Source organism: Eriocheir sinensis, chromosome 13 (genome assembly GCF_024679095.1).
Source record: "Eriocheir sinensis breed Jianghai 21 chromosome 13, ASM2467909v1, whole genome shotgun sequence".
NCBI classification, from domain to species: Eukaryota; Metazoa; Arthropoda; class Malacostraca; order Decapoda; family Varunidae; genus Eriocheir; species Eriocheir sinensis.
In genome coordinates, this window is record NC_066521.1 from 17962372 (window position 1) to 17974881 (window position 12510).

A 12510-nucleotide genomic window follows, 5' to 3' on the forward strand; every position below is an offset into this window, starting at 1 on the left:
TTTCTTGAGATTATGGACCTGACGCCTTTCCTCTGACCATCGAGCTGTAGACTCCACCCATACCTTGACTTTACGCCCGTGAGCTATATTGACGTTCGTTCTCGGCCAAGATTACGAGTCTGTCAGTTCGCGTGGACGAGTTACGTAGGCCCGTCCTTGCCGCTCAATACACCGATAAGCGTATTGGTCTTGAGGGTTCCCTGACTTCGTTATCGTTATACCTGAGGACGGAAGGTGAGGACAAGATGTGTAGATGTAGGGGTGGGGGGGAGGGAGGAGGGGAAGGGGGCGGTGTGTGTGTGTGGGTGAGGGGGTCGATGTGTGTGTGTGTGTGTGTGTGTGTGTGTGTGTGTGTGTGTCAGTGGCTTGGGTCTAATAGCAGAAACAACATGGCTTAGGCGTCTTAGTGATGGCTCTGTTCTCTCTCTCTCTCTCTCTCTCTCTCTCTCTCTCTCTCTCACCTGTATTATGTCCGATTGATACTATAAGCCTCCCCGCCTACCTGCTGCCTACCTGCCTGTTTGCCCTTTGACCTTCGACCTGGCCCGTGAAGCCCTTTAAGCAGGTGAGGCCGACGTGACATTAGAAGGCCCTTGGGAGCGTGACCTCTCTGCTCTCGGCCCCCCGGAGGTAGCGGCGCACAAACTTAGTTGCAAGGAAGTCAGTCTCAATAGTTGCTTTTTTATTTGCTTGAGTTATACCTTCTTGATGATCGTTTTCTTTTATTATTGTTTTGTTTTAATTTCCGTTTTTTCCTTATTTGCTTGCTCTTTCTCCTTGCTGACATTCCTCCTTCTCATTCCTCTCTTCTAATACTTTTCCTTTCCCTTCCCTCTTCCTTATTTTCCTGTCCTTTCTACTTGCTGTCAATCCTCCCTCTTTTTCCTCTCTTCTTATACTTTTCCTTTCCCTTCCCTCTTCCTTATTTTCCTGTCCTTTCTACTTGCTGTCAATCCTCCTTCTCATTCCTCTCTTCTAATACTTTCCTTTTCCTTCCCTCTTCCTTATTTTCCTGTCCTTTCTGCTTGCTGTCAATCCTCCTTCTTTTTCCTCTCTTCTTATACTTTTCCTTTCCCTTCCCTCTTCCTTATTTTCCCGACCTTTCTACTTGCTGTCAATCCTCCTTTTCATTCCTCTCTTCTAATACTTTCCTTTCCTTTCCCTCTTCCTTATTTTCCTGTCCTTTCTACTTGCTGTCAATCCTCCTTCTTTTTCCTCTCTTATACTTTTCCTTTCCCTTCCCTCTTCCTTATTTTCCCGACCTTTTTACTTGCTGTTAATCCCTCTTCCTCTTTTTCTCATCTCTTCCCTTTAACTCAACACCTTCATATATATATTTTTTTTCCTACGTATCTCTCTTCCCGTCCTCTCCATCTCTGGTTCCCCTTTTTCCCCACTCCCTTTCCCTTCTCAAGATCTGATGGTTCCTCCTTCTCCTCCTCCTCCTTATCTGTTTTTTATCCCCTCTTTTCCTCTTCCCACCTCCTCCTCCTCCTCCTTTCTCTTACCCTCTTTCCCTTCCTCTTCCCTTTCTTTTCCTCCTCCTCCTCGTCTCTCTCCTAGCTCCAGATCCTTTGCCGCCTCCTCCCTATGTTTCTCTTACCCTCTTTCCCTTCCTCTTCCCCTCCTTTTCCTCCCCTCCTCCTCTAATACTTCTTACCCTCTTTCCTTCCTTGTCTCCCTTTTCCCTCCTCTACCAACATCCGACTAGTGACCCTCCTGATGCGGGAAGCGACCCCAGATCTTCAATCAACCCTAACTTCAGCGAGCAGCTACAGCCTATACCCCCGTTATAGATAGATAGATAGAGAGATACAAATAATTTTCCATTTCCCCTTCCGACCATGTCACGAAGCTTCCAAACAAAGAGCAAATCGCAACAACTGGAAGAACACAAATTATGAAATGGACTTTGAAACACTCCAGGTAAAAAAGTAGTTTGGGACGAACAGAACCTCTACCAGTGTACTATGCGGAAGAGCAATTATGTCGTTTGTTCCTATATGTAGTCTTTATTACTCTTCATAGGTAGGACGGGAGGAGGGGGAAAAATAATATAGTAAGTGTGATGAGTAAGATAATGGTGAAAGATGAATAAAAACACGGCTATGAGAAGGACAGAGGCAAAGAAATGCAAGTAAATGAGCGAAAGGAAGGAGAAAAAACAGAGAGAGAGAGAGAGAGAGAGAGAGAGAGAGAGAGAGAGAGAGAGAGAGAGAGAGAGAGAGAGAGAGAGAGAGAGAGAGAGAGAGAGAGAGAGAGAGAGAGAGAGAGAGAGAGAGAGAGAGAGAGAGAGAGAGAGAGAGAGAGAGATGATGAAGGGGAAAGGGGGAAGTTCCAAGTGAAGTGACGTTAAGTTAACCCTCCTTGTAACGGACCCCTGAGCTTAGCATACTCCTTAAAACGGGGCATGTAACCGGCCCCCGCAGGCATGGACCCTCGAGCTGTCCTTAGAGAGTCAAAAGTGAATATTAAGTTTCCCGAGGTCATCATTTACCCATGAAGGAAGGAGAGACACACCCTTGATGGGGCTTTAGAGGGACGCAAGGGACCCATTAACCGTGAGACAAGGGGACTGGCGTTCTACATTAGTCCTCCTATTAATCAAGGGAGAATGGATCGTGTAGGGCTGGAAGCCGATGAGAAGGGGTGAAAGGAGGAGGTCTGGAAGGGGTAAGTAGAAGGAGGAGGAGGACATGTTGAGTGAGGAAGAGGGATTGAAAGGAGGTCTGGAGAAGGGATAACTAGGAAGAGGAGGAAGAGTATACGGAAGGGAGGAGGAAGAGATTGGGGAAGGGGAAGTAGGAGTAGGTCAGTAGCAGAAAGAGGGAGTGGGAGGAAATGTAGTGAATGGAATAGAAAGAGGAGTACAAGCAGGAGGAGGAGGAGGAGGAGAAAATGTATTGAGAGGAAGAAGAAATGGGAATGAAAGGACGTAGAAAGAGGAGGAGGAGGAGAAGAACATGTATTGGGAGGAAGAGGAGAAAGAGAAAGCGAAAGGAGATGTAATGAATTGATAGGAAGAGAAGAGCAAAGAGGAGGGGAAGGAGTAGAGTGGGAACAGGAGTAATAGGAGTAGAGGAAGGCTTATTTATCACATTATCTATATCTTTCCAGTGCCTAATGTATTGCTTTTAGGTTCTGGGCGCTTCAATCTGCTGTAGCTTGCTCATCTGTCTATTGTCCTTCGTAGTTCTTTCTCCTCCTATTTCTGTTGTTTTACCTTTCAATAGAATTTTACTCTTAACGATTGCTGGAGGCAGATTTAGGCCTTTCTTTTCTTTTTCATAACCTTCCACCTTTCTTTTGCCTTTAACGAGGGCCGAAAGGTACGTCTTGGTATTCTTTCACGTTTTTGTCTTTACTTATATAAAAAAATCTTAATTTCACTAATAAATGAAAATGTAAAGAAAGAAATGAAGGAAGGAAATAACTAATGAATGAAGATTTAAAAAGAAATGAAGGAAAGAAGGAAGAAACAGAAGCAAAAAACTTATCAATGAAGATGTGAAGAGAGAAGTGAAGGAAAAAAGAAAGAAAGAGGGAAGTAACTAATGAATGAAGAAGTAAAGAAAGAAATGAAGGAAAAACGAAAGAACCCAAATAACTAATGAATGAAGATACAAAGAAAGAAATTATGTAAAAAAGAAAGAAAGAAAATAACCAATAGATAAAGATGTAAAGAAAGAAATGAAGAAAAAAAGAATGAAGCAAATAAGTTATAACTGTATATGTAAAGAAGGAAATGAAAGAAAAAAAGAAAGAAACCGAATAACTAATGAATGAAGATGTAAAGAAAGAAATGAAGGAAAAAAGAAAGAAAGACAGTAAATAGTCAATAAATTTAGTGATAAACCCTCCACCGAGAGACCTGAGGAAAGCTTAATTAGGTTAGGTTAGGTTAGGTAAGTCCGCCGGCCATTCTTCCTTACCTTCACCGATGTCTGTTGCTCCTACCTGTGGACTGCGGACTCACCTGTTTGCTCCTCTCGTTAAGCTTACCTGCGGGCGAACAAGTTTACCCCGGAACAAGTTACACGTCGGCGCCAACTTACACAAACCGCCGCCAAGTTGCTGTAATGTATTGTTGGGGGCTGTGTATATTGCTTCGAGTGCTTAGTTCCGACGTGGTGGTGGTGGTGGTGGGGCGGGTGGGTCTGGCAGCAGCGGGGTCCTCCTCCTCCTTCTCCTCCTCCTCCTACATGCTTCTTCCTTGAGCCGCCGCCACACGCCCTTTGCCTTGCTTACTCACTTGATCCTCGTGTGTTCTTTGTGGTTATTTGAGAGAGTGTAAGATGTGGGTTTGTTTGTTGTTATTTGGTTTCTTATGTGTGTGGGTTTTGTTTTGTTTCGTTTGTTTTGTTTTCCTTTCATGTTTTCGCGTCTTCGTTTGGTTTCAATTTATTCCTCGTTTATTATTCTGCGTGTGTTCTGTGGTTGTTTGAGGGATGTGTGATGTTTATTTTATTATTGTTGTTGTTATTGATTTTCTTTTGTGTTCTTTTTATCTGCTTATTTGCTGCGATGTTCTAAGGTCTGCGTATGATTTGAGTTTACTTCGCGGTTTGTTTTTTTGTTTGTTTTTTTGTCATTTAAGGGATGTAAGATGCTGTTTTTTGTTAGTATTTGTTGTCTTATGTGTGTTATTTATTTATTATTATTATTTTTTTTTGGGGGGAGTTGTGTTTTAAGGGTCTCATGTATAATCTAAGACCTTTTTCTTGTTTTTTCTTTTGTTATTTTTTTTTTGCGTGGACGTTTTTCTTTTTTTTTTTTTGTCTTTTGAGCCTATATCTTTTCATTCCTTTTTTTTTTGTTATGTTATGTTTTCAGGTTTTCATATAACTTAAATTGTTTTCATAGACCTTAGTCGCACGTTCCTTCCTCTTGGACGCCGCCTTCTTTCTGTTTCGCCTTTGTAGGAGAAGCGTGTTTGAACTTTCTTTCCTTCCGTCTTTCTTTCTTTGTTTCTCTTTGTTTTAGTTGCGTCCTTGACCTTCCTCCTGCACCCCCGAAAAATAAAGATAAAAGATAAATCAGTAAGTTAAATGAAAACTCAGTCTATTTCTCCCTTAAACGTAGAAGTTGTAACAAACCAAATATTGCGTAAGAGCAGACTGATCGGAGCGCCCCGCGGAAAAGACGAGGAAGGCCAAAGGAAAATTTCTCTTAACTGTGAAATGCAAGAAACTTTTTTTTCGAATAAGACGTGACGAAGTTTCTGAAAATGAAGGAGAGAATAGCGACTTCAGTGCTAATTCCGTTATCTCGAAGGAGCAGAGTATCATCATGGGAGAGCGAGAGGGAGAGGGAGGGGGAGGGAGAGGGAGAAAGGGAAAAAGGGAGAAAGTAAGGGAGAGGGAGGGAGAAAGGGAAAAAGGGAGAGGGGGGAAGAGAGGGAGAGGGAGGGAAGGAGGAAGGAGGAGGGAGGGAGGGAGGAAGGAGGGAGGGAAGGAGAGAGGAAAGGAGAGAGGAAAAGAGAGAGAGAGAGAGAGAGAGAGAGAGAGAGAGAGAGAGAGAGAGAGAGAGAGAGAGAGAGAGAGAGAGAGAGAGAGAGAGAGAGAGAGAGAGAGAGAGAGAGAGAATTAATTAGCATTTTTGCAAAACTTATTCGCTACTAATGCTGTTTTATTTTTACAGTAAAGTGTTTTATTTTTATTTTTACGTCGACTAAGTTACATCGCTTAAGCATTCGCATCACTAATGAGCTTATATGATGATGATGATGATGATGACGATGATAATGATTGCTGTTCCTATTTTTGTATCATTATTAGCAGTATTTTTACAGTATCACCATTAATATTGTTAGTATTCTTTTTTTCTGCTTTTCTTCTTATTCTTCTTCTTTTTTTTCTTCCTCTTCTTCGTCTTCTTTTTTTTCTTTTTCTTCGTTTTCTTGTTTTTGTTCTGGTTCTGGTTGTTGTTGTTGTTGTTGTTGTTGTTGTTCTTCTTCTTCTTCTTCTTCTTTTTCTTCTTCTAATTCTTCTTCTTCTTCTTCTTCTTTTTCTTCTTCTTCTTCTTCTTCTTCTTCTTCTTCTCATTCATCATCATTTTCTTCTTCCTGTTCTTATTATTATTGTTATTATCATCATCATTATTATTATTATTATTATTATTATTATTATTATTATTATTATTATTATTATTATTATTATTATTTTTATCATCATCATCACCATCATCGTCATCAAGAACATAAAACCGCGGCACTTTTAGATGAATTAGCACTTATTACTCCGCCGGCATCAGGTAACGTCCGCGCGCTCCTCGCCTCCGACAAGGTAAACACCAACTAATTAGGGCACAGTGGGTGCAATTACCGCGCCGGACCGATACCGGATTACAAGAAATTATGAAGCGGTAAATTTGTATCAGATGTATTTTATTTTATTTATTTATTTGCAACTTCAAAGCAAAAAGATAAAAAAAAAAAAATGGTGGCGAAAGATTTGATCCACTGATGCTGTTTGTTTGTGTGAGGGGGCGGGGGGGAGTGTGTGTAAAAGCATCATACATACACACACACACACACACACACACTCACACACACACACACACACACACACACACACACACACACACACACACACACACACACACCATCATCATCATCATCATCATCTTTACACCTTCTCTATCTTTGATCTTCTTCTTCTTCTTCTTCTTCTTCTTCTTCTTCTTCTTCCTCATTCCTCAAAGTCTCTCGTTTATCCTCATCTTTTTTTCCTCCGCCGGGCAAGTTATTAAAATGTCATTGACTATTTTATTATTTTCTTCTTTTTTTTCTCGTTAATCTTTTGACGTTAAGCATCAGAAAGGGTGATAAGGACCCGCGTTTTTTTTTTCTTCTTTTTTTTGCTTTCCCTATGATATTTTTTTTATTCTGAGACTTCTTTTTATCTCTTTTCTCCTTTGATTTTTTTTTAAATTTGAGAATTTTAAAAAGCACGCCCACCTCATTAAATTCAATCTCTGCAGCTTCGTAGAAAAAATGAGAGAGAGAGAGAGAGAGAGAGAGAGAGAGAGAGAGAGAGAGAGAGAGAGAGAGAGAGAGAGAGAGAGAGAGAAGAGAAGAGAAGAGAAGAGGAGAGGAGAGGAGAGGAGAGAGAAATAAAAAAAAATTTGCTCTTAGTAGATAAAAAAAATAATGACAAATCCGGGAAACTGAAATAGAAACGAAAACGAAACCAGACTGAAACATTTTAATTCCTTTACGAAAATCCTTTAAGCAAATTCATGCATGCCTTCTCGTACAAGGAAATCAGGTTGTCTCCTTCCTTTGCTAACTTTGTTTCTTTCCTTCTGATTTTCCTTCTTTCTTTATTTACTTATTTACTTACTTATCTTTATTTCCTTCATATTTTGCTGTCTGTTTCTTTTTTTTCTTTATTTTGTTACGATTGTTTCTCTCTTTATTATCTTTATTTCTTCGTTCTCACTTTATCTCCCTCCTTTGCTACCTGACCTTAATTTCCGTGGCCCTGAAACACACCTCGAGTCACCCACCCAGCCAGCCACATGCTCACCAAAGGCTGCACCGTATGAGGCTCCAGTTCGCCCCATTTCCTCGGTTAATTCACCCCCTTGCTTGACTCCTCCCTTAAGGTTAACTGGCTTGGATGTCTCTTTGCTCTCCCCCGCCGCCCACACATCCCGCCAGCCCTCGTGTGACCTCAGTTCGTGAAAGAGGTTGACTCGTATTTGTAGGTCATTGATTCTGATGCGACCGACCTCCTGCTTGCTTGCTTGTTTGCCCCTTTTGCTCCGCTGGTTTCTCGTCTTCCTCTACCTCCTCCTCTCCTGTCTCATTTTCTCCTCTACCTCCTCTTCTTTTTTCATTATTCTTTCTCATATTCATTTTTTTTAAGTTCGCCTTCTCTTCCTTATTTTCTTTTCAATCCTCTTTTTCTTTCTCCTCTTCTCCCTCATAATCCAACTCTTCCACATCCTCTTATTTTCCTCTATTTCATTTTCTTCTCCTTTTCCTTTTTATTTTCCATTTTATTTTCCTTTCCTCATTTTCATCGCCTCTATTTTCCTCATTTTCATCCTCTTCCACCTTTTCTTCATCCTCTCCTCCTTCCCTTCCTCCTTTTCCTCTTCCTCTTTCATCCCTTCTCTCTTTCCATTTTCCTCACCTCCTAACTCGCAGCAACTAGGGGTGAAATACAGAGGTTTTCTTCGTTTAATTCCCTTTTGCTGTATTTATTTTACTTGCATTTATAGTCATTTATTTTTCGGGGCAGTGATAAAAATGCGCGACCCTCACACGTACACATACACACATACAGTATCTTTATCAAACAAACAGAACGGTAATATTTAGTTTTAATAATTTTACGGTTTCATTTTTTGGTTATTTTCCCTCACGAATGATATGTTGTTTTCCTTCTTTGTCTTCCTGTTGTTTTGGTAGACAGCATTATCTCACCCTATTGCTTTTTCTTTCTAAATGTGGCGAAGAAAATTAAGTTTGGGAGCCAGGAAGGGAAAGTTACTACGAGAGAGGAGAGAGAGGGAGAGGAAGAGGGAGAGGGGGGGAGGGGGAGGGAGAAGGAGGAGGAGTAGAAGGAGGGATTTAGGACGAGCAGAAGCAATAGGAAGAGGAGGAGGAGGAGGAGGAGGTGGAGGAGAAAGAAAACGAAGGATATTGGAGGAGGAAAGATTAAAAAGATGAGAGAGAGAGAGAGAGAGAGAGAGAGAGAGAGAGAGAGAGAGAGAGAGAGAGAGAGAGAGAGAGAGAGAGAGAGAGAGAGAGAGAGAGAGAGAATTAACAATGTCCACGTATGCTGCCCATTTTTTTTTACTCATTATAAGTTCGTAACAAGTTCATCACGAACACCTGCAAGCCCCCCCCCCCTCCGCCTTACCTGCCTCGCACACCTGTTCACCTGCCACGAGCTTCCCACTCTTAACTTTTACAAAATGTCACGTGACTTTATAGCGCAGCCGTGATTCGCAGTTGTAACAGTAACGATCATATTTTTTGGATAGTTGTAAGAGAAGTAGGAATAAGAATAATCGTAATGGAAGTAGTAATATCAACAACAGCGGCAACAACGATAACAACAGCAATGATGATGATAATGAGAAGAAGCAGAAGAGGAAGAACAAGAAGTACAAAAACAAGAAGAATACGAAAAAGAAGAATAAGAAGAGGAAGAACAAGAACACGAAAAAGACGAACAGAAAGAAGAAAAAGAAGAAAAAACAGAAGAACAAAAACAAGAAGCAAGAAAGGGAAGAAAAAACGATAAAGAACAAGAAGAAAAGAACAGAATCGCTTAAATAAACAACTATACTAATGATAAAATGTGAAATAATAATGATAATAATAACAATATAATGCATACTCAATAAAACCAGCACAACACAAATACTTAATAATTAAAAGAAAACAAATCACAAAAAAATACCAAGAAAAAACATACATTAAAAACAAAAACATACAAAGAATTAATAAACGGTAAACTCATTTGCGCCTCTTTATCTGTGTGTGTGTGTGTGTGTGTGTGTGTGTGTGTGTGTGTGTGTGTGTGTGTGTGTGTGTGTGTGTGTGTGTGTGTGTGTGCCGAAAAGTCGACTTAATTTTCTCTTCAGCCGACGCCACGCACGCCAAGTTAACTTTTATTTGTTTTCGGTCTTACTCTTATTTCCCTTCACGCCGGAAACAGGACGCGCCCTAATTGTCTGCTATTTACTTTAATTTGCTTAAAGTTTGTCGCGCGCTGCCGAGTGACGGAAAAGTTTTGATTAAATATCCCGACTTTGTCTTACTGTCTCCTAATTGAGAGAGAGAGGGAGAGAGAGAGAGAGAGAGAGAGAGAGGGGGAGGGAGGGAGGGGGAGAGAGAGAGAGAGTAAGAACATAACAACGTAAGGAGTCTGCAAGAGGCCGGTTGGCCTATACAAGGCAGCTCCTGTACACTCGACCCCACCTTACCTCACCATCCATGGCTTTATCTAACCTCTTCTTGAATGTATCTATGGTATTGGCACCCATAACATGGCTCCCAAGCCTGTTCCATTCCTCCACCACTCTATTAGTGAACCAATTCTTGCCTATGTCTTTGTTGAATCTGAATTTGTCTAACTTAAAACCATTGCCACGCGTCCTACCTGGCTCTTTTACTAGCAAAATCTTATTGACATCCCCTTTATTAAATCCCTTCATCCATTTATAGACTTCCATCAAGTCTCCTCGCAACCTTCGCCTTTCTAGAGAGTGTAGATTTAAATCCTTCAGCCTGTCTTCATAAGGCAAGTTTCTCACCCCCTGAATCATCTTTGTCATCCTCCTCTGTACAGATTCTAACATCTTGATATCCATTCTATAGTAGGGGGACCAGAACTGAGCTGCATAATCGAGATGAGGTCTAACTAGTGCTACGTAAAGAGGGGCAGACAGACAGACAGAACAAAACAGATAGACTGACAGGCAGGCAAGCAGGCAGATACAGACAGACAGACAGAGAGAGAGAGAGAGAGAGAGAGAGAGAGAGAGAGAGAGAGAGAGAGAGAGAGAGAGAGAGAGAGAGAGAGAGAGAGAGAGAGAGAGAGAGAGAGAGAGAGAGAGAGAGGTGGGGGGCAGACATACAGACAACAAAACAGACAGGCAGGCAGGCAGGCAGATAGACAGACATAAACAGACGGGCAATCAGACATAGAGAGGCAGAGACAGATAGAAAGACGCACACACACACACACACACACACACACACACACACACACACACACAGAGACACACACAGAGAGAGAGAGAGAGAGAGAGAGAGAGAGAGAGAGAGAGAGAGAGAGAGAGAGAGAGAGAGAGAGAGAGAGAGAGAGAGAGAGAGAGAGAGAGAGAGAGAGAGAGAGAGAGACTCTTGAAATGGGCCGATACAAATAATACCTTAAAACCAGCCAGCAATTTGAAAGTCCCTTGAACGAACACTTTCTCTTAATAATGTCTGGTGATGCCTAGTCCAAAGTTCCCTGTGGAGTCTTTCCCGCGCCCTCAACACCAAAACTGTGGCCCATGAAAGGCGTCCATCCTCTCACAGAGACTCGTTTTCTTTGGCTTGGGGACTTGAGGCTAGACTGTTGCACTTCCACTAAGCTTGCGTCACCATCTTCAGTCCTTATCATTCCACTCCAAGAGACTTTTATCCTGTATCTTCCTTCCACTTACCTCCACGTCCTTCCTTCCTTCTATCTATCCACTTCCTTCCTTCATTCCTTCTTTTCTTCCTTACACATCCTTCGACATATGTATCTTCCTTCGATTACAAAACTGCACGTATCTTTCCCCCACTTCCCTCCACGTCTTTCCATTCTTCTTTCCTTCCATTTCCCGTATCTTCCTTCCATTACAACAACAGCCTGTATCTTTCTTCCACTTCCTTCCTTCTTTCTTTCCTTTCTTCCTTCCTTCCAATTCCTGTATCTTTTTTTTCCTTTACAAAACTGTCTATATCTTCCTTCTTTCCTTCCATCCTTCCTTCCTTCTTTCCTTTCTTCCTTCCTTCCAATTCCTGTATCTTTCTTTCCTTTACAAAACTGTCTATATCTTCCTTCTTTCCTTCCATCCTTCCTTCCTTCTTTCCTTTCTTCCTTCCTTCCAATTCCTGTATCTTTTTTTCCTTTACAAAACTGTCTATATCTTCCTTCTTTCCTTCCATCCTTCCTTCTTTCTTTCCTTTCTTCCTTCCTTCCAATTCCTGTATCTTTTTTTCCTTTACAAAACTGTCTATATCTTCCTTCTTTCCTTCCATCCTTCCTTCCTTCTTTCCTTTTTTTCCTTCCTTCCAATTCCTGTATCTTTCTTCCTCTACAAAACTTCCTATATCTTCCACTTCCCTCCACTTCTTCCTTCCTTCCTTCCACTTTCTGCATCTTCTTTCCATTACAAGACTGCCTGTATCTTCCTTCCACTTCCCTCAACTTCTTTCCTTCCTTCCTTCCACTTCCTGTATCTTCCTTCCACTACAAGACTGCCTGTACGTGTCTTCCACTACAATGCATAGGCCTCCTCCATCCGTTCCTTTTCGTTCATGTTTTGTGCCTCTTAACTTCACAGTCCTAAGTTACCAATTTCAATGTAAATGTTCAATAAAGTTCTTAATAGCATCAGTCCATCAGTCCCCAAATGTCTTTTTACACAAGTTATGCCTCCGTCCCTTTCCTAAATCTTTTGTCATCTTTCCTACATATGTATTCAAACCATTACCATTTCTGTATTTCATTTTCCTTTATTCTGTTTATTTTCCTCTACGGGCTGGGCGATTATTGGTTACATGGGGAAACTCGGGGAAGGTAAACCGCGGTAACTCTTATATCCCACCTGCCCTGTGTCCCGGGGTATTGTGTTCTTACGTTCTCAGGTACCACAGGCGCAAGGGCAAAAGGTGAGGGCGGAGGAAAGCGTGCAAGCGTAACGAATACCTTTAACCTTATCTTATCACCTTTAATTAATTCCTGTTATATCCACTTCGTGTTACATTCTGGTGTGGAAGGGAGGAGAAATGAA